Genomic DNA, 23839 nt, shown 5'->3' on the forward strand with positions numbered 1-23839 from the left:
GAAGTGACCTACAAAGATTTTCATGTCCAACTGCCAAGTTATAATTGCATGTACTAAAATTATTTTCAGGTAGCATCAGCATGAAACTCACCTCAACTTGTCAGTCTGTGATAGTTTGTGGGTCTGTGAGACAGGTTTTGTGTCTGACATTAAATGGCAAATTCTATTGAGATGAGTTGAAGGACAGGGTTGTACAAGATGTTTAGGAGTATGATTTCTGATTGCATTCACTGAGAATCGCTCCCACTGCTGTCCTGGGAATTGCATAGCAAGCTTGTAGAATAATCAGTGCACTGCCATAATGACCTGCAAGCTTTTCTTAAACTTGTTCTTTCCACCAGCACTGGCATTTATTTGTTTATTTATTTGTTTTTAATTTTATTATTACTATTTGTTCGTTTGCTTTCCAGCTCCTTGTTGTCGTATTGTAACTTGTCTTAGCCCTAAGGCAAAGAACCATATATGCAGGTTGCTGTGCCAGGCGATATAACAAGTAGTTGTTTGACCAATATGATCATCAGCATGTGTTTCTGTCTGGCCAGTATCTGCAGTGTTGTGACTACTGCCCGGGCTGTCTTAGCTGCAAAGCTGTTACAATATTATGACAAGCAGTTTCCAAATCCTGGGGTACTTGTGAAATGCTAGGAAGTTTATGGCCCACAGCGTCCTCTTCCCTGCTGAGCAGGATGGAAAAGAAAGAGCTAGTTGCCTTATCAGAAATGAATGAATGGATGGTCTGTTATTAGCTACAGGTCCCAAAGGCAAGAAGCAGTTAACAGTCAGCAAACTCCTACCATGAATATGGTAATGGCTAATGCCCCAGGGATTTTTTTTCATCTCTTTAAATGGAGGTTAATCGTGCAGAACTGAAATACTTTCCTCCGTGCTCCTACTCTGATTGTACAGACAAGGGTGAAGAAAACAAAGGTTCAGTGGAACTCCATTTAAGGGGAGTAGGGGCAACTTTTAAAAATACAGCTCATTTCTATTTTCTTTTCATTTGGAAAGAACTCTGTCTTGACCACCTGAGCCTTGGGGTAGGAGCCTTTGCAATATCTGTGGGGCCCCACAGGAGGGATGAGCATATTGCAGAGGGCTTAGCTCCAGGCCCCCTTTGGAGGAGGACAGCAACTATTGCAAGAGTCCTTTTCATCTCAAATTGGGTAGATTTACTGAGGAACCTGGGAAAAACAACCACATCCTCCTTCCTTTACCTTTGGTATGAGGATGAACAGTTTTGGGTGTGAGCTAAAGAGTGGGTGAGTGCAATACCTGCCAGTCAGGGGGCAGAGGAGAGCTTGGAGGGTAGGATGGAGGTGATGAGGACTGAGGATACAAGGTCGTCTTATCCCTGCTCTCCACTCCTTGCTCCATGATGGCTGTTAGCCCTGCTTTCTGCTTGATTTAAGAGCATTATCCTCCCTGCTTAAAGTCCCTATTGGATCAACACTTGCTTCAAACTTCTTTCTCAAAGATGCATCAGAGTGCCAAGCACTTTGCCATTCACAAACACCAAGGAAAACTTCCCCAGCATTATTATATTTTAATGGAAAATTCAAGCCTGTTAGAGTAGCTGCTTTCAGTCCTTTTGGCCCGAAATGTAGAGGTCAACTGCTGGAGCTGAACTGTGATCTGTTAGTTGTAATAAGCAGTTTCTCTGCTGGCAGATATGCCTTGCACAATGTCAAGCACATTGTGGGCTCATAAGGCATGTACTCTGACCAACTGTGATCATAAAGTGTCTTGGCACATTTGGGAAGGCTATGTATCATGTTTTATCTTTTTAATTAGCACCCCCCCCCCCCCATCCCCTCATCCTTAGCGCCTCCCAGCCCCACCAAAGCCCAAAATATTGGGATTGCAGCAACATAATCCTTCTATTGGAAACCTACTCTAAAATGTATGCCAACACCCTTGAGGCAAAAAATCCAGAAAGTCAAAGAAGAAAATGTTTATCTCATCATTTTGGCATCACAGAAAGGGAAACTTCCACTGTCATGTTCACTAGTGAGTAAAGACCATCTGGAGGGCTTGTGTTATTTCAAATCTAAACAACTCCTCCTCTGTTACACTAATTGCATTAATTGAAGGATAATTGTAAAAATAAACTGTAGAAAGAAAGCATGGAGTGAAATTCACCTCAGAAGTGTTTTCCAGTCTTTCTAGTAGTAGTGAGGGCAGGCTGTGCAAGAACAAGAACTCTGGCTCAGCTGGAGTTTGCTGGATGTCTTCAATGTTTTGCTCTCTTTTCATGCACCCAATCACTCTGCGAAGCCTGAGCTTAGCAAGCTCCATCCAGACTTCATTAAATGCTCCCCTACTAATCCTGCTGTCCTATTGCCCTTTTGTTAGGGGACCACTTCTGTCATGGACTACCAAGAAGACATGGATAATAAAGAAAATTTATTCCGATTGTCATTCCATTCAGTGTTTTAACCTTCTTTTTAAAGGAAAAAAACAGTTATTTTTAGTTCAGTAGCAATGATTCTAACACAGTCAAAATTACCCATTTTCTCCTAATTCTTGTTAATAATACAACTTTGGTTATATTATTATACACCAAATTTCTACTATTTATCCCTTTCTTGTGTTTCTCTTTTCCTTGTACCATAACAGCAAATGATCGTCTTGACAAGGCATTCACCTGAAGAGTGCAACATTGTCTGTGTGTGCTTATTCCCCCTACGCATAGTTCACTAAGGACTGCTTTTCATATATTTCAAGAAGTTTACTGATAATACATTTTTCTGATTGTCCTAAAAATATTCATAGAATGATTCATTCGTTTGTTTTTCCATGTATATGGAATGGTTTCTTTTAGGCTGAAAACACACAGATCTGCAAATGTAAGCAAACTTTGAGTTAAAAAACACCTTAAAATAGATGATTTACTAATACAAAGCCTAAACCACAGGGTAGTCAATGAACACCTGGCCAGTAGTTAATTTTCCGATTGTGGCTAGGACAAATTAGACAAGGGTCATCAGAACTTAAACCAAGTTGCAAGCACAACAAAGGCTTCTTAAATAATTTTTCAAATACAGGTGAAACAAAGAAAAAAACATTAAAATCCAGAGAAATCCATACCAAACCTGTGAAGTCCAAAGTAACATACTCTCTTGTCTTTGACTGCAGCTAAGTATTGCACATTCTGGAGTTTTCCTTCATGAAAATCTTTTTTTTTTTTTTCCCAAGAACAAAATGATCTTTGAAAGGAGATCCAGTAGCAGAACCATCTGCTTAACTGGAGTCATTTGGAAATGCTCCACTGACTTCAATGAAGCTCTTTCTGCCAGTGCAACCTGGCAGCCTGTGGAGGTTTTATCAACAGCTACCATATTATAAAGACCTTTTTATTCTGGTTCAGTTCTAGTTTTCATAAACATAAAATTGGAGTCAGTAGACTGATCACAGTGCATGCATGCTCCAGAATAATGTCTCAAAAGAGACACCAGCAGGAAATTGCATGTAGCTACTGAATCAAGATGACAGGGATTTGCTGAGTTTTTGTCAGCAGAGAATTGTAGCAGGCTCATTCATATGAGATGTCAAGCTACAGCTACTTTCCTGTTGCTTTCAGTGAGATCTAAACATGTTCAGTACCCTGCAAAATTAGGGTACCCTGCCAATCTTGCATGTATTCTCTCCTGGCAGGATTGCTCAGCACATCCTGTTTCAGTCCCAGCACCATGCCTTGGTTTTTCCAGGATAATTTAGGATTTGCTTCATCAACCATTTTCATTCCTGCTCTGGTGACCAGACTGTGTGTGCTGTTCTTTCTATACTGGCAAGGTTGGAGTTGAAATATGGGAGAATTGCAGACAGCTTGTTGCTGGATAAGCTTAAATGAATTACTTTGTCTGTAAAAAGAAAGAATGACAATGAATTCAATCTAATGGGAATTTATTTTTTTGGGACCAGATTACTCAGAGGAGAAGATGGAGAAAGAAATGAAGGAGAGATGGAGAAGGTAGTGAAGGGGATCCTGTGCAGATCCTGAGCTCATCTGAAAACATAGCATAGACCTAAGTACATCAATGAAATCTAAGCTTCCTGTGAAAGGCAGTTGGATCTCCTGGGCAGCTAGAAGAGAAAAGTAAACAGTCTGTGGAAAACTGGGACTCCAAATACTCCAGTGTATGAGCAACCTCACTGGTTTTAGTATTTCATTGAGTATTTGGCTCACTGGAGGATCACAGCTGATGCCAACTCCACTGAGCAGATTTTTTTTTTCTGGGGAAGGCAGCAAGAGGTTTGGACAGGTAACTCAGGACAGATAATCTCAAAGAGGCACATTTGTCAATGCACTTTGAGGATATTAAGCTGCAAGGAGAGAAAAATTTGATATAAATTGCTCAGCAAAAGGAAAAAAAGAGTCAAAGTCTCCATAAGATTGGGCTTTGAAAACTGATATTTAAAGACAGGTGCAAAGAAACTTTCAGTTTTCTCTTCTGAATGTTGAGCAAACTCAGATCATTCAGTGACTGACTCTCTGATCATGTAATATTCTTTCTCCTTTGTACACAAGTCCCTTGAACTGCATAACCTGAAACTAAACATGACAATTCAGCTGAGGTGTGAGGTGGTTCTCACCAGCCCAAGGCAGTATTATCCTGTGTACCAGAAGACAAATACCATGAACTCCCTAACTCTCTGCAGGCTGAAGCTAGAACTGAATCCATTCAGTGATGTGCAAGTTTTCTTTCTGAAATTGTCAAACTGGCACTGAACTCATGATTCTGCACAATTGCTGTCATCTTCCAGAGGAAACACAAGGAACTTCTGCTCTAGCCAAAGCCATTGAATGTGTAAAAATATTTTGAATATCCATCTGCTGCAATAATAAGGCTCATATACATCACGCAACATTGATTTTGCCTTATATAGCTTGCTGCCAATGTGAATAAAGAAATATTCTCAACACTTGGTAGCAGCCAAGCTATTACAGGAACAAGGAACATGAATGGAACTGAAATGAGGTAATGTCACTTCTCATGATCCTGTGGTAGAAAGATTGCAACACAAGACGTTTCAAAAAGAGAAAACAGGAAAGATTAGATCCTGAGCTGAATATTTCTGCAGTAGGGAACCTTACTTTTTTTAAGTAGTGCCTTACAAAGTAGGGTAGCTGGTCGCATTTGAAAATGACTAGTAAACAAAGGCTGAATACAGTATTAAGAGATACTGTAGTTAGAGTGGTTCAAAACTTAATGCTTTGATTTCCAGGCAAAATAAGAAAGTAACAACAAAACAAATATGGTTCAGATGAAACAAAGATTACATTTTTTAATTTTTGTCATAAATTAAGACTGTGAAAATGCTGTTTCACATTAATTGGAAATGTTTAGTTGGACTGAAATGAATGCAAAGTTCACTTCAGAACTTGCCATGGTTAGATTGGATGTTTAACTTCCAGCTTGCTCAAAGGAAGGTATAATGAATCCCATGTTTACTGGCATGGGCCAAAGAAGTAAGGTGTGTTTTTCAAGTTCAGTGCAATCAAATTTTACTGCTGTAGATACTCATAACAATAGGTGTGGTTGCAACCTGATTTAAAGAAGAGGGTGAATATATAACCATACCATCCTGTTCTCATCACATAATGCTGGAAAGGGCACCTAGGATTTCTGTAGTTCCATCTCTGAAAATCTTTGCAGAAATATGGGTATATGCACCATCCAGCATGCATGCAGAGAGGCTGCTGCATTTAAGGTGTGTTGGACCTGGTCTACACATGGATCTTCATGCAACCAGTAGCAAAGGTCCTGCAGAACATAGGATGAACATCCAGAAACTGTTGCTGAATATTCAGAAGACATAAGCAAATGTACTTGCCTGAAATAAGCAAAGTGTGGCACAGGGAAGCAGAATGGAAGTGGATCAAACCCCTCTAAAAAGACCCTCTCTTGGCAAAATCTGACCTGGAGAAGCACTGCCAATTCCAGCCACCTTAATAAGGAATGTGACATATTCATTGCTACAGTATTTTATTTTACATTTGGCTTTTCCCAGATGAACTGCAGTTCAGTTCTTTTTCACAGCTAAAGTTTAACTATTCTTGCAGTAAAGCAGCTTTTTCAAAAATCTTGTTGGAAGGGGTAGGGGGTGGTGGAAAGTAGTTTAAAAATTAATAGAGGTACTTTTTTTTCTTAATTGAACTATAAATGCTATTTTAATGGGCATCCTGTACTGTGAAAACCCAGACAGGAATTCATCTAGCATACTGAGAACCAGCCACAGTATCACAAAATAGTCCATTCTCAGAACAAATATAAAATGCAACTCATATTTCCTGTGGGTGGTGGTTTCATAATTCACCGAACTACCAACAGTTTTGCCTTCCTCCAATTTCTCAATACTCTGGACAACTTTTCAAATGTATTAGTGAGAAGAGAATCTTTCAAGCAAAACATTCCCAGTAGTAAGTTTGCCACTTGGCTCAGTTATCTCAGCATGACTTTATCCCTTCACATGATCTGGTGCTATAGTTTCTTTTGTTGTTGTTTCTGTTTATTTTGTTTCTTTCATTCTTTATTTCCTTCCCCATCACGTATTCATAAAGCATAACATAGATCAGGTAAATCACACCTAGAAGAGCTGTTTTCCCACCACTGAAAATAAAAACAGTAGCAATGAGCCATGATCATGATGCATGAATCTGGAGCTGAATCCCAGCGTTGCTTTCTGAAGTGAGCTGTGGTGAATCTTAGCTATGGATTTGGACAAAACAAATTCTGACACTTATTTAGTTTTTGCCTCACTTCTTCTCTAATCTTACATGAACCATATAAGCTGTCTGTAGTATACAGCCACATCAGAGGTTCTTATCCCTCAAGACCGCCTTTTTGATGCATTCCAGGTTCTTTTGCAGAGATATGCAACAAAGTCCTTTACTGCATCAGGTTTTTCTCCCCTTTTTTGGGCATATTTATAGTCCTGGACAATAGAGACAGGGTAAAGCAGATAAGGATGGGAATAATCAATAGAGAACTGGAAGCATGCTGTTCTCAAGTTTTTTGTATGTCTGGAAAAAAATTAAATTCATAATAAAAGCTATAGAAATTAGTGCTGAGACTGCACTAATATTACAAATTGGTGTTCTCAAGAGTCCTCTGTTACTGGCTGATGGGCAGGTAGCATAGATGGGTAGACACATGGATTTATGTGCTGTCTTTTTCAATTCTATCAGTAAAAATGTGGTCAAAATGGGAACAGAGAAGACATTCTCAAAGCCAGTTACATGTCCAGCTCCACTAGAACAGAGGAGATAGTCTTGTTATTTCAATGACGTCTTGAAAGCTTCAAATATCTCAGAAAATTCTGAGCTGTGTCTTTCTTTTGACTGCGCCTTCATAGGTAGATAAGACTGATCAAATGCAGGGGCACAAAGAGATACAGAGACATGACAAGGATTTACATCTGGGTCTGTTGAGCTGGAGGTTGGACTCTTCTGCACCCTCCTCTGCAGGGATCAAGAATGTACTTAAAGTCAGATAAATAACTCTCCATTATGTTAGTAAAATGAGATGTGAAGCAGCTGGCAGAAATTGACCAAAATTTATTTTGCCTGATGATTAAATACAAGAATTACTTAACCAAATTCATATAATGTGGCTGTTATTTCTGATGTATAGATCTCCATAAGTATTATCCAAACAAAGAGCTAGGGGCTATATCTCTCCCAGATGTCAGCTGAATGCTCTCAAACCCCTGCTTTAGATGTAGGAAGTTATTCATTGGTTACTTTGTGACTCAATATTACCTAGACTGGAACAAAACTGCACCAGTCACTCAAAATTGCCTTCTGACTTCCAACCTGAGTTTATGCTGGGTCAATCTTTAACCTCTCTTCCTGTGCCAATAATGACTTTCAGCATAAATGAATAACTTCTTTCCTGGTGGGAGTTCTCTCCTGTATTTGTATTCCCACTCAATGTTCACTTTGCTGGGCTAAGCACGATGTGTTAGCACACATTTTTATTTTTTTTTTGTTGTTGTTGTTCTTGTGTCCTTGTCTCGTGGTTGTGCACTCAGTTTGCATACTATTTTGCTCTGGGGTGACTAATCAGTTATTTGGCTGGGTCACTGCACCCTGAGATTCAAACCATGCCCCTTGGTATGGAAACAATAGAGCATTCATTCATGTGCACTCAAAGATAATATATTCATAGCTTTAATCACCCCTGACAAAACAAACCATCCCTGCCCACGGTCATCCCAGGAGCTTTCCATGTTGCTATTTTTATATCCGTTCATCTTTCCTGATTGTGGGTTGGTAGGGCTGGGAAAGTAGGTAGGGCACGAGGTTCATAGCTAGAACTGTCCAAGTAGCTGTGCACCCTGATCTGGCTGCAGAAACTTCCCTAAAAGTCAGTGCAGGATGATTCATCCTATCCTAATATAGGTATTTAAGACAGATCAGGTGAATTGCTTCATAAAGAGACCTTTCTTTTGGCACTGATGCTAAGGGATGGCTACAAAATTCATTTGAAAGGCAGGTCTGTTGGGGCTTTGAGCAACTCAATCTGGGGAGGTGTCCATGCCCATAGCAGGTGGGGTAGGACTAGATGATCTTTAAAGTAGGTCCCTTCCAACCCAAACCATTCTATGATTCTGTGATTCTATGATTCCAAGAAAGGTATATGAACAGTGCTTATCTCAAGTGTAGTCACCATGATAAAATATATATATATATTTACTCAGAAAAATAATTTCTGAAATCTCATGAACAACAAGGAAAACAGCTGAAGATGAAGGACAGATCACATTTCACTACTCCATTAAATCCACTGCATCTACAGTGTAATTCCTTTCACTTATGTTCCTGGAGCAACCCTGCAGAACATCTTCTACTCTGGTTTCCCTGGGCTCTACTCTACCAACAAATCCTGACCAACCCATGGCTTTGCAGAATAAGAGCAAGGCTATTCCAAGTCAAAGAAAGAAAGGAAACGAGAGTCTCCTTTAGTAAGACTGCATGCTGAAAGTGATCCCATGAAAAGATAACCCTTAATCCCTACAGCTGCCCAGAGCTAAAAGTCATTTCTTACTGTTCTAGTTCTATTCTCAGGGGATAAAAGCTGTTCTCTTCAATTGAAAAGACATCTTAGACTAAGCAGATTTAGTCTGAAATGACTTCTCACACACAGGAAGGAAGGTTTTTTCCTTCACAAGTCCAAGTATGCCAGGAAAGCTGGGAAAGAAATTGCATCACTACTGATTGTGCTGTGCTTGTACAGAGACAGCAGCAGAGACCTGGATTTTCCTAGGCTGTCCATGCAGTGGTTATCTACAAGACAGGGATCTGTTACAGCCCAGGAGGCCTTGCTAGGTACTGTATCACATATAGACTCACACAACTAGAAATTCTCTAGGTTACATGTATTTCATGGGGAAGACTGGGGGGAAAATAGGAAATTCCTTAAAGGATATAATGGTTTTATAGCATCAGTAAAAGAAGAAGAGAACAAAGGTGGAACAGTTTGGAGGGACAAGGGATATATTTCCAGGAGAAGTCGGCCAAAAAGAGGTGTTTGAGAAAGATAGGTAGACACTGCTCAGGTGTGGGCTTACTTAGCTGCTTTTTCTACCTTGCTGTATCAGTATTTTTCACTTTGAATCCTTGATCTACTTGTGGTCAGAATTATACTTTTGTCTGGCTTTTCACTTCTTTTATGTGGCTGTATATCAAGTAGTGTCTCACACCTTGACATCAATTGTCTATTGGCACTTGTGCTGAGGTTGCGCAGTCCTGCTGCACCAAACTTGTAGAAATATGGCTCAAAGCCAACCAAATACCCAACACCAAATGCTACAATGTTCACAGTTCCTGGTATTTGTATTTATTTCAGTGGTTTGAGGGCATCCCATGGAACAATTAGGGCACTACTGTGAATAATCATGCCGACTACAGTGCGTGCATGCAAAGATCTGTTTACCTAAGTTGGATATCCAAGCATTACATATTTAATTTAAAGTTCATCACCTTGGTTTCCTTCATAATGAAAGAAGGGAAATAGGTATCTTCAGAAGCAGATTAACTTGATTTGTCTTAGATAACTCTCTTAAGACTGGACAAAATTTCTTTTAGATTTTTGAGCTTAAGAGAGTCTAATCCTTCTTTAATCATTTAATCTAAATGAAACATATAGGTTCCCCTGGTAGAAAAGAGGAAAAGATCAGGAAGGAGATTCATGTTATTTTAAGAGTGAAGGTTAAGGCAGGTGGGATAAAACTACTGAAGCAAATGTTTTCTTTTCCCACTGTTTTAGAAAGAGACCAGCTAACAAGTCAGGGTAAATGTTTATATGGCTAAGATTGGATGGAAGGATTGTTTCCCAGCTTATCTGTACTCTCTGGCTAGGATGCCATACTATCTCTCTCAAAATGGTGCATGAAGGTGCCTGTTATTGAACTATTCCTGGGGCACATGTGACAGCCCCTTAAAGCAATGTGAGATAAAGACACAGCACACACATAGAGAAGACTGTTGTCCTTAGGTAAATCAATTCCATTTCATTTACTCCTGGAGTACAAGATAGTTCTTCTGTACTTTGCCTGAAGAAAATGGGCTGAAATGCTCTAAATAGTTCCAGTAAGTCAGTGTCTTCTCCTTTAAGGTTTATGAATAAGTGTCTAACAGGTACATGTATCCAGGCTGATGATGTGCATAATTAAATGAAGGAATGAGCTATGAGTATAAATATATTTTTTTCCAGAAGCACCTGAGAAAAATGAGGGGTTAGTCAGATCCCCAATATCCCACTTATACCCTTGTAAATATTTCCTGTGATATAGTTTTGCATACTGAAGCAAACAGTGCTCAAAAGCTTTATTCAGTCTGCCCTAACAGCCATTCTCCTGGGTCCTTAACCATGACTCAATATAACCTGTAGAGGGACTTTGTCCAGTACTGTAGTCTTCTACATTTGGACCCTAATTTGCCCCACCAGTGACATAGCAAACCCCTATCTATTACTGGTGATCAGGAAGGGCTCTGAATTACTTTCCACTCTCTCAGTATTTTGCTCCTTGTGATTACAACCAGATTGACAAACAGAAAAACAGAGATACTTTCTAACTCTTAGCCACTTTCAACTAAAATGTCCCAGGACCCTGAAAGCAACTGCAACACAGTGACAGCAGTCTTGCAAGTAGGCAGTCTCTCTTCCAGTTGGGATAAGTTGCCTGTACACATACATGCCAAGGTATGTTGGGAACAGTTCTTAGCCCATAGCATCCTCCCAGCAGTGCATAGGCTAGGCACTTTTTCCCAAAGGCAGTTTGGAAGCAGAAATTCCTTTTTGGGGAGAGTAACAGAACTTAAGAATACTCACACTAAGCACTTTCTGCCAGTTGGCCTCTGTGCATGGTCGATGCACATTTAACTCGCTGCCATAGACACAGCCAGTGCGTGCATAACTCTGCAGGGAGCTGAGCTGCTTCTCCACCCAGAGGCTGTTTACTGGTGGTTCCTGGAAAAACGGATTGGGCATATTCTTTGTTTGTGTGAGGCAGCATCTTCTGATGATTCCCACCGAGGTGCTCAGAGAGAAGCCATTGTCTAAATAAAAATAAAGATGGTGGCAATGTGCCCTTCCATACAAAGGAAGGAAAACACAATTTTGGCTTAACAGTGAATCACACCCTGATTTCATCCATGACTGACAGCTGAGGCAGGCATGGTTTGCAACTTGAAATGGCTATCTGAGTGTAAAGGCACGAGCCAGCTCTTAGAGCTGGAAGAAAAATAAGAGATGGGATGTTGGTGGGGGATGGAGCAGCAAGCCAGAGTGCTCGGGCTGCACATGCAGCAGCAGCAGCTTCCCACAGTAAGTTTTGGTACAAGGCTGTTTTCCATTTGCTAACTGAAACTATCTTGTTTAGACAACACTGACCTTCAGGCTGCAAACAGCTGGTGGCTTCATGGCTTCCAGGAGGGAAAAGCTTGGGAGTCCATGTCCTTTTGGATTTACTAAAAAAGTCGTGATGGAAAAAAGGTATCGGAGGCAGGGAGACAGTTTCAGGATGCGGTCTTCTGATGCAAGGGTGTGTTTCTTACTAAAGAAAAAATGATCCCAGATTCTCTTTGTTTCTTAACCAGTTGCTCTCATTTCTCTTGTACCTCTAGCACTCTGTGCAATGCTGTGCTGTGAGATGAACCAAAGTGGTCGGCTAGTTTTCATCCAGAGTAATTTCCCTGTCTGGCTCACAGTATTGTCCTACAGATGGCACAAGAACTGGAGAGAAGGCCACTCCTTTTGGCAGCTGTGTGCACTTCAAATTTTTGTGAGACTGCAACCTTAGAATAATGGAATAAATGGCTTTCTGTTTACAAAAATAGATGGATTCCAAGAGCCAGGGCCAAAGGGTAAGATCTCAGCAAGAGTGCTTTGAAGAGTGAAGGCAAAAAGCAGCCAATGGGCTCTGAGCGGAGAGACCTCCCCAGAAAAGACAGGAAGAAAGTTTGCAGTATTTCAGATATGTAACTGAATACTATGGAAAGCAAATTCAGAAACGGGATTAAAAGGGATTAGAGAAACTCCTGGAACATAAATCCAGTGGTTTAGAAAGTCCTAAGCTACTGACCTCCCCAAACTGATAGGATACAGCCATGGGAAATACAGCTCTAGCCTTGTTTCCTCTACACTTTCTTCACTGTTTGCTGTTGAAGGATACTGAACACAATCATTTGTCTGGACTGAATTTTCTTCATCACAGTTTGCAGATCTGTAACAAACATTTGGATAGAGAAACAACCATGTATTGTGCCCAGTCCATTCTGACTGATGTAAACTTTGCACTTCTAAACACAGGATTTGGGTCAATGGGATCGTTCTGCAAATATATTGAAGCTGTTTGAAATCACAGCCTGCTTGCATGACCCGTCTCTGTAATGAGCAAATGCTAACCAACCTATTCTCCTGTCAAAACCAAAATGAGTCCAGGTTTATCAGGTCATGTTTTCTGCACCTGAAGAGAAGATCAGGCAATGTGCATTGTATGTGCAAGGTATTTAGGTTATACAGAACTCAGCACTGAGTCCCTGCTCGAATATGAATATTTCTGGATTTTCTCCATCCAACAAACATCACTACAAAAGGAATGGAGAAGAAAGCAGTACTGTGGGAGAGCTGTGGCTCTTTTGCAACCCTCAGTATTCTCCGCTTGTATTTTCTGTCTGCAGGTCATATAATAGGCACAGATGATAAGTATTGCATTGATTTGTCTTTGCAGTGAGTATCATCAGAAAAAGACAAAGTATTAGAAGTTCAGAGTTTGCTTCCTTTCTGGGCACTGAAGGAATAACAAAAAAAGATGCTACTGTGGTGGGAGACTCCATTTAAAGCTAACCTGAGGTCAAGCTGTGTCTTGCTGGATCTGAAATTGTAAACATGTGTAGCTTAAAACAAGAGACTTTAAGTTTGTACTTGCTTCCTGTGGATACTAGGAACAGAGGTTATGAGAGTGACGGAAGCAGCATAAAAAATCAATGTAAGTTAGTTCTTTTTGTTCTCAAACTGGGGTCAAAACCAGGAGATATGCTGGCCCTGTGGGTATATCAGCTCAATCATGCTTATTCATCCTCAACAAGTTTTGCAGAGAAAGTTCCTGCATCTCTGCACCACTAGCTGTGGTCAAAAGAGATCTCCTCACCTATCTTGGGATTTGTGTGCCGATCTCGTTCAGCAGAAAAATTCTATTTCAGCAAAGCATTTGCCTGATTTCACATTGGTGCTTAAATGTCACCAACTTTCATTGGACTTCTGCATGAATGTCTTAACTGAACTGGTTCTTCTTAGGTTGTTATCCCAAAGAGTGAACACATGATCCATGTACTCCAAACTGGCATTATTTCAGCCTTTTCTGAATTGCAGCCAGCGTGGGTGAAACAACACACTCATGAATTTACATATTCTGGAACAGAGGACATTTACAGCCTAAGTGTTTAAGTCTAACTTCTCTACATATATTTGCCCTCAGTTGCTCCATAGCTTAAGCAGTAGGAGGGCCTGTTCACAGTTTCAAAGACCATAAATTCAGTCCAAATGGTAGTTGTGGTTGTATGGATGTGGTCATGGTTCACTACACAGCTATGTCTTAGCCATGATGAAGGATAAAACTTGGCAGAGGGTCAGATAAATATGCCCAAACAGCTCAGCAATACCATTGATCAAAGCGTTCACTTCGTACCAGTCATTTAAGGCCTCCAAAGAATTGTTCCAGGAGCTCAGGAAGGAAAACACTCCGCTGTCTCCACTACTTGCCTTGAATGTGGCTCTTACACACACCATGGACTCCTGTACTGGCAGAACAAACAAAGTTGTGTTTACTTAGCTCCAGCCTTCTCACTGCCTGGGATGATTCATGTGATTTCAAGTTCACTTGCAACAACTTTCATTTTTCATGTTCTGAAAGCCGTGTCGAATAATTTCATTCATTCATTCATTTATTTATTTATATTTTTGGTGTATGCGTGTTTATCTTTTATCTATGAAGGATATTTGTAGAGTACTGGAGCTCTGGAAATCCCTGACCTCATCTCTGTCGTCCTGAGCTCTCTTGGATGTTCTTCATTATATGATATCAAGAGAAGAAAGAAAACAGACTAAATTTTATCTTTGCGAGGTCATGACTAAGGAGTGTTTGATAAGGTGAGGCAGTTTCAGTGAGAAAGCAGTAAACAAAAACATGAAATGGCAGAGAAATGAGGGGTATGTTCATAGCATCACAAGAAGAAGACTGAGAACATCATGAGAGATTACCAGCATCCTCTGAAGTCTTGTAACAGGTTGTGTATTTATGTGTGGTCCTAGCCCAATGGGTAGCCATGAAAAGTGGGAACTTATGAAAGCATCATATTGCTGATAATATTCAGAGTTCATATAAATGCTCAACCTAGACAAGTCCCAAGCATTTTCCATTGCAGCTATTAGAAGGAGAACATTACTTAACTATTCAGATTTTTAAGCACCAGACTTAAATCCATGGCAGTCATAAAAAAAAATCACAATTCAGCATGAAGCTACGTTGTGTGGCTGAAGGAAATGCATGAAAGAAAGCCTCCCTTCACTAAAAATGCTGCAGGGACAACTATTTCTTTTCAAAGGTTAAGAACTAATAATTCTTTAGTGCTCTGACATAGAATCAGACATAAGTCTGCATAAGTTCTTCTGCCTAGCATTTCCCTGTCTGGCTCTAGGTCTTCAGAGGTGTGTCGTCAATGGGACAGACTGAGTCACAGACTTAGGAGGAATTTAGGTCACTGGCTTTCTTAGCCTTGTACTTCAGTCTGTGATATTAAAACATCTAGTACAGAAGTCCAAATATGAAATCACTCAGAGTGAGTGAACTCTTAAAAACATTGGCTGCAGCAGTGCCTTTCTTTAGATTATTTTTACACTCACTGTGTGCTGCCTGAACTCTCATGGCTCAGAGGCTAATGCAGGCAGCAGAGAAACACACTTCAGTTCTCACCTGGAGAGGCACTTGCAGAGTACCTGATTGCATTCCCTTGACATACAGCACAAATGGCACAAACTGCCATCTGTGATGAGTTAGAGCATCATCAAATGGCCTTTTCCCAGTATATTGCAAAATTATCTTACAGGGAATCATTCCTCAACACCAGCCCATCTCCTCTAGTGACTCCTACTATACAACCTTCCAGTCCTTCCAGGTTCTGCCTGAAGGGATGGCCGAAGAAAGAGATATATTCACTTAACCATTGTATTACTGGTATATTACATCATATATTTAATTAGACTACCTTTAAAGTCCTTTCCAACCCAAACCATTACAGCAATTTGACTTGCTCTGATTAATCCTGCCTTTTAGTATTAGTGGTAATTGCAGCAGAAATGGTGCATTGACACCACCTGGGAGTGGTTCAATTGACTACAAACTACCAGCCCCAAGGAATTTTTGCCTGTTTGGTGTGCAATGCCAATGCAGGTATGCTTTCTTGAGTTTACTAATGCAAAATTATATCTGGGCCACTGTATTGGCAATGGTGTTATCTGCATAAGTTAATGTAAATCTAGGATGGATATAGCCCCTTTAGGTATAAGTATGCTTTTTCTGTTAAGCCTTGCCTTTTCAGACGCATATTGCTGCAGCCCTTCTCTAGTTATATTATCTTGTAAGGACACTTTGTAAAGTTTTTGTCTTAGAAAGTAACCTCTATACTTATTTCTACCCCTGTCTGTTCCTCATCCAATGTGAAAATACATTGTTATTGAAAACCATTATTTCTGCTATGATTTTTGTTCTCAGATAACACATCTGCATAAGTGAAATACGATTTGTACTCCATTCCTGCTACTTGTTGTGCAGAAGGAGAAGGAAATATTGGCTACAAAATCCAAGTGCTTTCTTAAAGAGAAAAGAATGCTTGTGATGGAACTGAAAACACTATGTCAAAAAAAACTGGTTTGGAGAAAAAAAAAAGGGAAACATACAAACTAATCAATGTTAATGGATAAAGAGGGGAAGAATGTTTCACTCAGAGAGGTATTATTCTGTGACCCTGGAAACTGCAGGACTGCTGCAAATTAAGGAGTTCATGTCTTATGAGATATTACTGTTCAGCTGAGTCAGCACAACTGACTGCATCCACTCCCTTAATCTAGTCACTGTCAGTATAACTCCTTACTTCAAATCCCTCATATGTTGGCATTTTACTCTTCCTACAAGACTTTCACAGTTAACTTGCATGATCACATTTTATTCTCTAGGCAGAACTGATGAGGAAGATGCAAACAAGCACTCTCTGCTCTCAGATGAGGGAAAGCACCATTGGGTTGTGGGATACAAATACCTGCAGGAAGCATGAGAGCATGTGCTGGAATTGCTTGACCATCCACTCAGGCAATCCAGTTCCACCTCATTGATATGAACATCACTCCCTGTGCACACAGACTGGCAGCTCTCAGTAGTCATTCATCTTCCTTTGAGTCCCTTATCCAGAGTTCATGGACCATAATCAAGGTGTGACTATCTCCCTGTTCTGTTTGTAAAGCACTTTTGAAAAGTCTAGGCTGAAAACTGCACAGAAGGTTTAAATCCATGGAACCACAGGAACAACTCATCCTAACCTTGCTCCAGCTAGGGTCAGAGTTTCTTCAAATTAGTCCTGCCCTGATTTCAGTAACAGCCTTGTGAATACCTTGCAGAAAAACATCTGACTTTGGGTTGAAAGAGCAACAGAACAAGTATTTTTGATAAAAGGAAAAGATTAAGCTCTTTCACTTCCTCAAACTGCAAAATATTTTCTAAGGGTTTCCACAGTCATATTGAAGAACTTTGTCTTTTCTGTATCACTAAGCATAGTTTTACTGCTTCTGGCAATAACCATTTTTGTTTGTTTGTTTGTATTTGTTTCAGATTTACTTCAAAAGGTCTTTCAAATAAACCTCAAACAGCAATCCTCTAGGTTCTTAAACTCTATTATTTACCTCTGCAACTTAAAATCTCCCACTTCTATTCTTTGTTTTTTCTATTTTTTCATTTATTTCATATTGATTTTCCAGTTCTATTTTTTTTCTGCTTTTACTTTGCCGTCTGTCCTTGTGAAATCACACTTTTTTAGATATCTAATAAAATCTCCCAGATTTGATTTACATTTTCCACTTGCTTTTCTTCCTCTGAATCAATTTTGCTCATTATTCTTCTGGAGGCTGGAGACAAGAAGCCTTTCAGAAGTAACAGGGGCATAAATAATGGATTAAAACACTTCTATTTTCCTGTAGGGACTGTTATCAGGCTATGGTCACTGACCCTTCAGAAACTACCAAATTCCAGTTATGTGAACAAAACACCTTTATTAGGTAATTAACCAGCCTGTATTTCATCTGTGACCTTTTCATGCTACAAGGTGACCAGAAGAAACTTTAATTCCCATCTTTCATTAAGGACTATATAGAGTAGCTGATACATTCAATATGTTTAGGTTCTTTTGGGTTATAAAGAAACGACATCAATTCTTTGTGTGTGCATCTGGCTACTTGTCATGGGATGCGGTTGACCACACAAAGGCAACCTGTGTCCCACACTCATATGACCAAGATATGTCCATATACTGAAGGTATATGAGAAACGTATAGAAGGCTGGAAGATGTGACCAAGTACTGCAGAAAACATGTAGGAAAGTCACCAGACAACAAGAGATGTTGAGAGCTAGGATCAATTCAATTGATCCTGGTAACTGCTTGTAAGCACATACTTTTATTTGGGGAAAACTATCCCCATGCTTCCCAAAGGAAGAATTGCACAGAGTCCTTCTGGCTTACAAGTCTATGGACTGAAGGCTCTAGTCTGCCTTTCAAAATTTGTTCATATCTCCAAACAGTTTTTCTTGACATCCTATGGGATAAAGTTGCTCCCATGAATAGGAGATGCTCGATGACTAGCTTTGGTCTCAGTGTGTCTCCTCTCTCTTCAGATTTCTTTCATCATGTTGGTTTTGTTTGCTTTGGGAAAATTACAGAACTGCTTATCCAAAACCCACAAAAGTCAGCAGGAGTCTTTGAACGGGCTTTGATGAGGTTTGGATTAATCAAGTGAGACATAATAATAGACTGACAGATTCAGCTTTGGCATTAATCATTTTGGTTGAAATGACCAGCTGACTTTTGTTGTAATATATGTCTGCAGTTTCTTTTAAATATTTCTACTTAACTATTCAGAATTGAATAAACAGCTCTTGGAAGGGAACAAAGGACAACAAACTGTTTATCACTTTTTACTGCAAGCAGCTCTTTACATTGTATTGGCACTCAGTGGCTTTGTTGAGTCAGGTGCTGAATGAGCTCAGAAACGCAACCTCTGATGAATTCCCAAACAGAGTGTGTAGCATCACCCTCAGTCCCCAGCTGGGGACTTGAAACACAAAGGGATTAAGTCACTATTCTCCAAGTAGATGCTGGTTTAAGTCTTTGAAACAAGGTTTGATAAAAAATCTGGTAATTGAAACAGTCAGTGAAAGAGTCTGAGATTCTGTTTCTCCAAAACAGTATTTCTGGGACATTGGTGACTCACCTATGGTGTGAAAGCCGGACCTTTCTGGACACTTCTGGTCATGAAAAGACTGTGTACTCATTGAGTAGTATCTCCTAGATCAACAAACAACATGGGGTCAGCAGTGAACAATCAGTCATGTAAAAATGCTTAGACATACAGTCCATGACGTTGAGGTGCCACATTATCATGTTTGCAAGCTCTCTGGCACTTTCATTAAGGGTGTCATAGTAGCAGCTGATGATAAGTTTGAAGGCAGAGTCAGGTGATATCCCCTAGGTTGGCTTGGTGTCCAGAACACAGCCTTTGTTCTTGTCTTTCCCCTGAAGCTGTCATTCTAGCTCTGACCAGCTGGAAGGTCTGGGGATTCACATCTGGGAGGAATTGCCTAGGCTGAAACAAGACAAAGCAGGTGCTGTAGTGGACCCGGAGCAGATTCACAAAGATACTTCAATACTTATTCCAAGGGGAAGATGAGTGTCTGAATGTTTCTGTTTAGCTTTTATATCTAGCTTGACTGTTGTGGCTTTCAAATGATAAACCGATAGAAAATTTGAGATGATGCTCCTAGTTCCAAAGGCTTTGTCAGTACTTTGGGCAGTAAAGAAGAACAACATTGGCATCAAGAGCTGACAGACTGCATCCTAGCTTCTATACTTGTGTGAAATCCATGTAACAATACTTGTTTCTTGACATAGATGAATGTGCAAAATAATTTAAAAAAACTACTGACAACAGGAAATATTGCTTTCATGTCTTCATTCCCAATGCAAGGTTGTTGCACACAGCATATTCTTTACTGATAGTCTTGAGTTTATCTGATATATTTGGCAATGGCTAGAATAAGAATATACAGTATTTCTATTTCTAGTATGTAGAATTAGAGACTCTCACTGTGCACTTCCTTAATGACAATCACTGAACCACTGGTGGATGGTCTCAATGCAATTCCCTAAACACAAATATTTTTTGGAGTGTGACACTTCTAAGACCTGTACATGGGACTGGCAGATATGACACAGTATGTGTGAGAGAGCCTCATGTCCTCATGTCAGAGCACCAGCTGGAAGTTGGGTGGAATATCCTGGGGCACTTCCAGTATCAGTGGGTACCCCGGATTAAGTAACTGCATCAGTCAATAGAGCTGGTATGATCTTGTCTTAAGCTCCTAAAGCAGATATCTAAATCAAGAACTCGTCTGACTTTTCTGTGGCGATCGCAAAGTAAAGAAAGGAGATGCAATCAGTTCTGATTGTATGCCCACAGCAGGGTGGGGAATCTTCTCTTTGCTCCTGGAGGGCCCTGTGCACTACAAAACGCGTGACTTCCCCAGTGTCATTGCTGTAATATTCACAATAATCAAATGGGACCTTTCATGGTGATTGCAACCGAACTGTGGTGGTAACTGACTTTATCAGTCCTTGGGGGTGTCATGAGGCCAAAATACAAAGAAGCACTGTCATTATCAGAAGGTATTTGCCTTTCTTGCTCTGTCTCTTTACAAGGAATAACAATGCCACAGTTCATTTGTAGCAAGATGAATGGCTTCAAAGGGTTCCCAATAAAAAACCACAGCCTTGTGTGGGGTTGCTGCATATTTTAGTGGGAGGCCTGGAAGAAATATTATCCCCTCAGTTTAGACTGCCAACTGTGGGTAATTGTCATACCCTGAAGATTTTAGATAGAGCTATCTTTGGCATTTCTCTTCTGGTCAGTAGACCTACAACTATTATGCAATTTCCCTCTGTTGTAGGTTTTCTTTGCTTCTTATAGAAACAGATTTTCTAGAGCATATGTAAGGGAGCAGCTAGCTTCTCATACACAGTGTTCTCTTAAGAGAGGAAGACTGTTCCTAATGAGAGTAGAAAGTGCAATGAATTTTCTAACTTGGCAACGTTACTCTGGGACATACCCATTCAATGAGTCCAGCATGGTTTGTTCCAAACATCTCAAGGCTGATAAACTTCTGATGTAACCTTAGAACCCAGAAGGCAGCAAAACAAGGGATATTGTTCCAGAACTCTTAATATCCTAGCTAGCGTGAAGTCTACATATGGCATTTAGAAAGTACTAAAGGAATGGCGGCTTCTGTGTCAGGACATGGATTTGAAGCCAAAGTTCTTCCTCCCACATTGGTCCTACAAGAAACGGCTTCCATGAGTTCCAACAATGGATTTGCCTTCCAAGCATTGAAAAAGGTGTTAAAAAGAGGTGAGCCTTTTACCATGAACTTTTTTGTGTGATGGTGTTTTACTGGCTTAGGCTATTACTATCATAGAAGGAAAAGTGACTAAGGTTATGGAATGAAAGATTTAGCATGTGTTCTTATTTTAATCTAAACACGTGCTTTGTCTGAGCTATCTACACATTTCAACCTTTTGCATCAAAATCTTGAAGGGTAGTTTAAAACAAGCACAAAAACCTCAACAACCACAAAACAAAACAACAACACAGAGTCCTGTTTTCTTCTTTCATCCAGTTTCCTCCCCTCCAGCCATAGCAAGAGTCCAAATTGATTTATCACGTCATTGACTTCATAGCATAAGATGAGAAGTTTTCATGTGTCTGAAATCTGCAAAATAACCTCCACCCACTGGAGTGGGACCCAACAGTCCAGCCACTGATGTGGTGAGGATAACAGGGAAAAGGGAGTTGAGGACTTCAGATATTGTGATATTTTTTAATGAGGATGGGATTCCTGCTCTAAATCAAATCCATACACACTTTTGAATCTCAGACTACTTTTGTCCTGCACTCAGGTCAGTCGGTGTTCTGTGGTGAGCTCAGAGGGATGAGGATCTATGCGTAATGTGCACTTGCAGCCCAGAAAACCAACAATATCCTGGGCTGCATCAAAAGAAGTGAAAAGAAGTGTAGCTAGCAGGTTAATAGAGTTGATCCCCGCTCTATTCCATCCTTGTGAGACTCAACATGGGGTGCTGCATCCAGCTGTGGGGCCCCCAGCGCAAGAAGGACAGAGACCTGTTGGAGTGGGTCCAGAGGAGGTCCCGAGGATGCTCAGAGAGCTGGAGCAGGTCTTCTGGAGAGAAAGGCTAAGGAAGTTGGTGTTCAGCCTGGAGGACTGTGGGGAGACTTTATAGAGGCCTTCCAATACCTGATGGAGCCTACAGAAAAGCTGGAGAGGACTCTTTACAAGGACATGTAGTGATAAGAGAAGAGATAACACGTTTAAGCTAAAAGAGGGTAGATTTACATTAGATGTAAGGTAGAAATATTTTACAATTAGAGTGGCATGGCCCTGGCGCAAGCTGCCCCCAGGAGCTGTGGGTGCCCCATTCCTGGCAGTGCCCAAGGCCAGGCTGGATGGGGCTGGGGACAGCCTGGGCTGGTGGGAGGTGTCCCTGTGCATGGCAGGGGGGGTGGAATTAGGTGATCTTTAAGGTTCTTTCCCATCCAAACCACTCTATGATTCAATTATTCTATGATTCTATAAATCATTTTTCCTGTCTTTTCTAACTGTGGCTATTTCTGTTTCCACAGTCCAGACCCAAAACTGCTCTGAAGCGCTGGTCTCCTGACTTTCCATATTGAATTTCTGCAAACAGAGTCTCAGTCCTAGCTAGAAAGTGCCCTTCAGAGAACTACGGATTTCCTTGCACCTGAGTATGACCAGTTTATTAGGATGTCATTAAATATAAGCACAAAAGCTGCCTGTGAGCCTGTTGGGTGATGGAAAACTGGGCAAGGTGTTGAATGCACTATGTTTGAACCTGCTCCAGCAGTCTAATAAAATTCTAAATGGCCTGAGGAAGGTGACTAGAGAACTATTACTCATTGTCTTTTGCGCCACCAGCACTTCAGAAATCAAATAAAATTTCTGGGTAATGGATTTAGGAGAAGCCAAAGAACATCATTTTTCACATGAAGCATAGCGAAGTTATGAAACTTCTTGTGGAAGACAGTATGGATGCTATAAGTTTAAAAGGTTCAAGAGGTAGGAAAATCCAGGAAAGGTACTACTTGCAGCCCAGAAGGCCAACTGCATCCTGGGCTGCATCAACAGAGGATTAGGCAGCAGTGGAGGAAGGTGATTATCTGCCCTCGTGAGGCCCCACCTGGAGTGCTGCATTCTGCTCTGGGACCCTTTCACAAGAAGGACATGGAAGTATTAGAGTGAGCCCAGAGGAAGGCCATGAGGATGATCAGAGACATGATTTGAGGAGATTGATATCCTTCGGGAGAAGACAGATGAGGCCAGACAAGCTCTCCCTCAATGCCAGAAACATCACTGGACACCTCCTGATCGGATGAATAATTCCTCATGGGGACTATTTTTGCCCCGGAATATCTGTAGGTATCTACATGGAGTTAGGCAGGAAGAAACTTGCCTGGTCTGTATTAGACTTCAGATTTTACACTTCTGCCATGTGCCATGACCCATGTAATTGACTTTGGCCTCACATGGCAGCAGCACAGCCCCTCTGCTGCCTCATGATCCCTCGCTTGACTGTACGTGTCAGCACAGTGTGATGCATGGTCAGCTCTGAGAGGAGGCTCAGGTGCAGGTTTAGCTGGGGCAAAGTCTTAGCAGGAAACCTCATAAGCAAAAGAAAGTTGCCCCTCAAGATTACCCTGATGAAAGTTACCCTGATGCTTTTCCCACACATCATTTGTAGATAGGGATGAAAGCTGCATGGTGCAGAGGAAATGCCACTTCTTAACTTAGGACCTGAACGCATAAACTGTGGAAGCTGAAAGATTTGTCCTGGGACTGACTCTCATTAACTTTCAGACCTAGGCTATACATTTGGCCTACAGTCCAGATGTAGGCCATACAGTCTTAAACCTTGCTCTTGTGAGT

At 40.7% G+C, this 23839-nt stretch overlaps 1 long non-coding RNA gene across 1 annotated transcript in view; it reads left to right on the forward strand.

The window, feature by feature from the left end:
- LOC309874272 overlaps nucleotides 1-23176 on the forward strand; it is a 32498-nt gene extending 9322 nt beyond the window's left edge. The window contains exon 3 of the long non-coding RNA XR_014316812.1: nucleotides 22519-23176. This is a non-coding gene — a long non-coding RNA (uncharacterized lncRNA). The remainder of the gene's footprint in view (nucleotides 1-22518) is intronic.
- The last annotated feature ends 663 nt before the right edge of the window (nucleotides 23177-23839 follow it).

Source organism: Aythya marila, assembly GCF_965140915.1.
Source record: "Aythya marila genome assembly, chromosome: 2".
Classification (NCBI taxonomy): Eukaryota; Metazoa; Chordata; class Aves; order Anseriformes; family Anatidae; genus Aythya; species Aythya marila.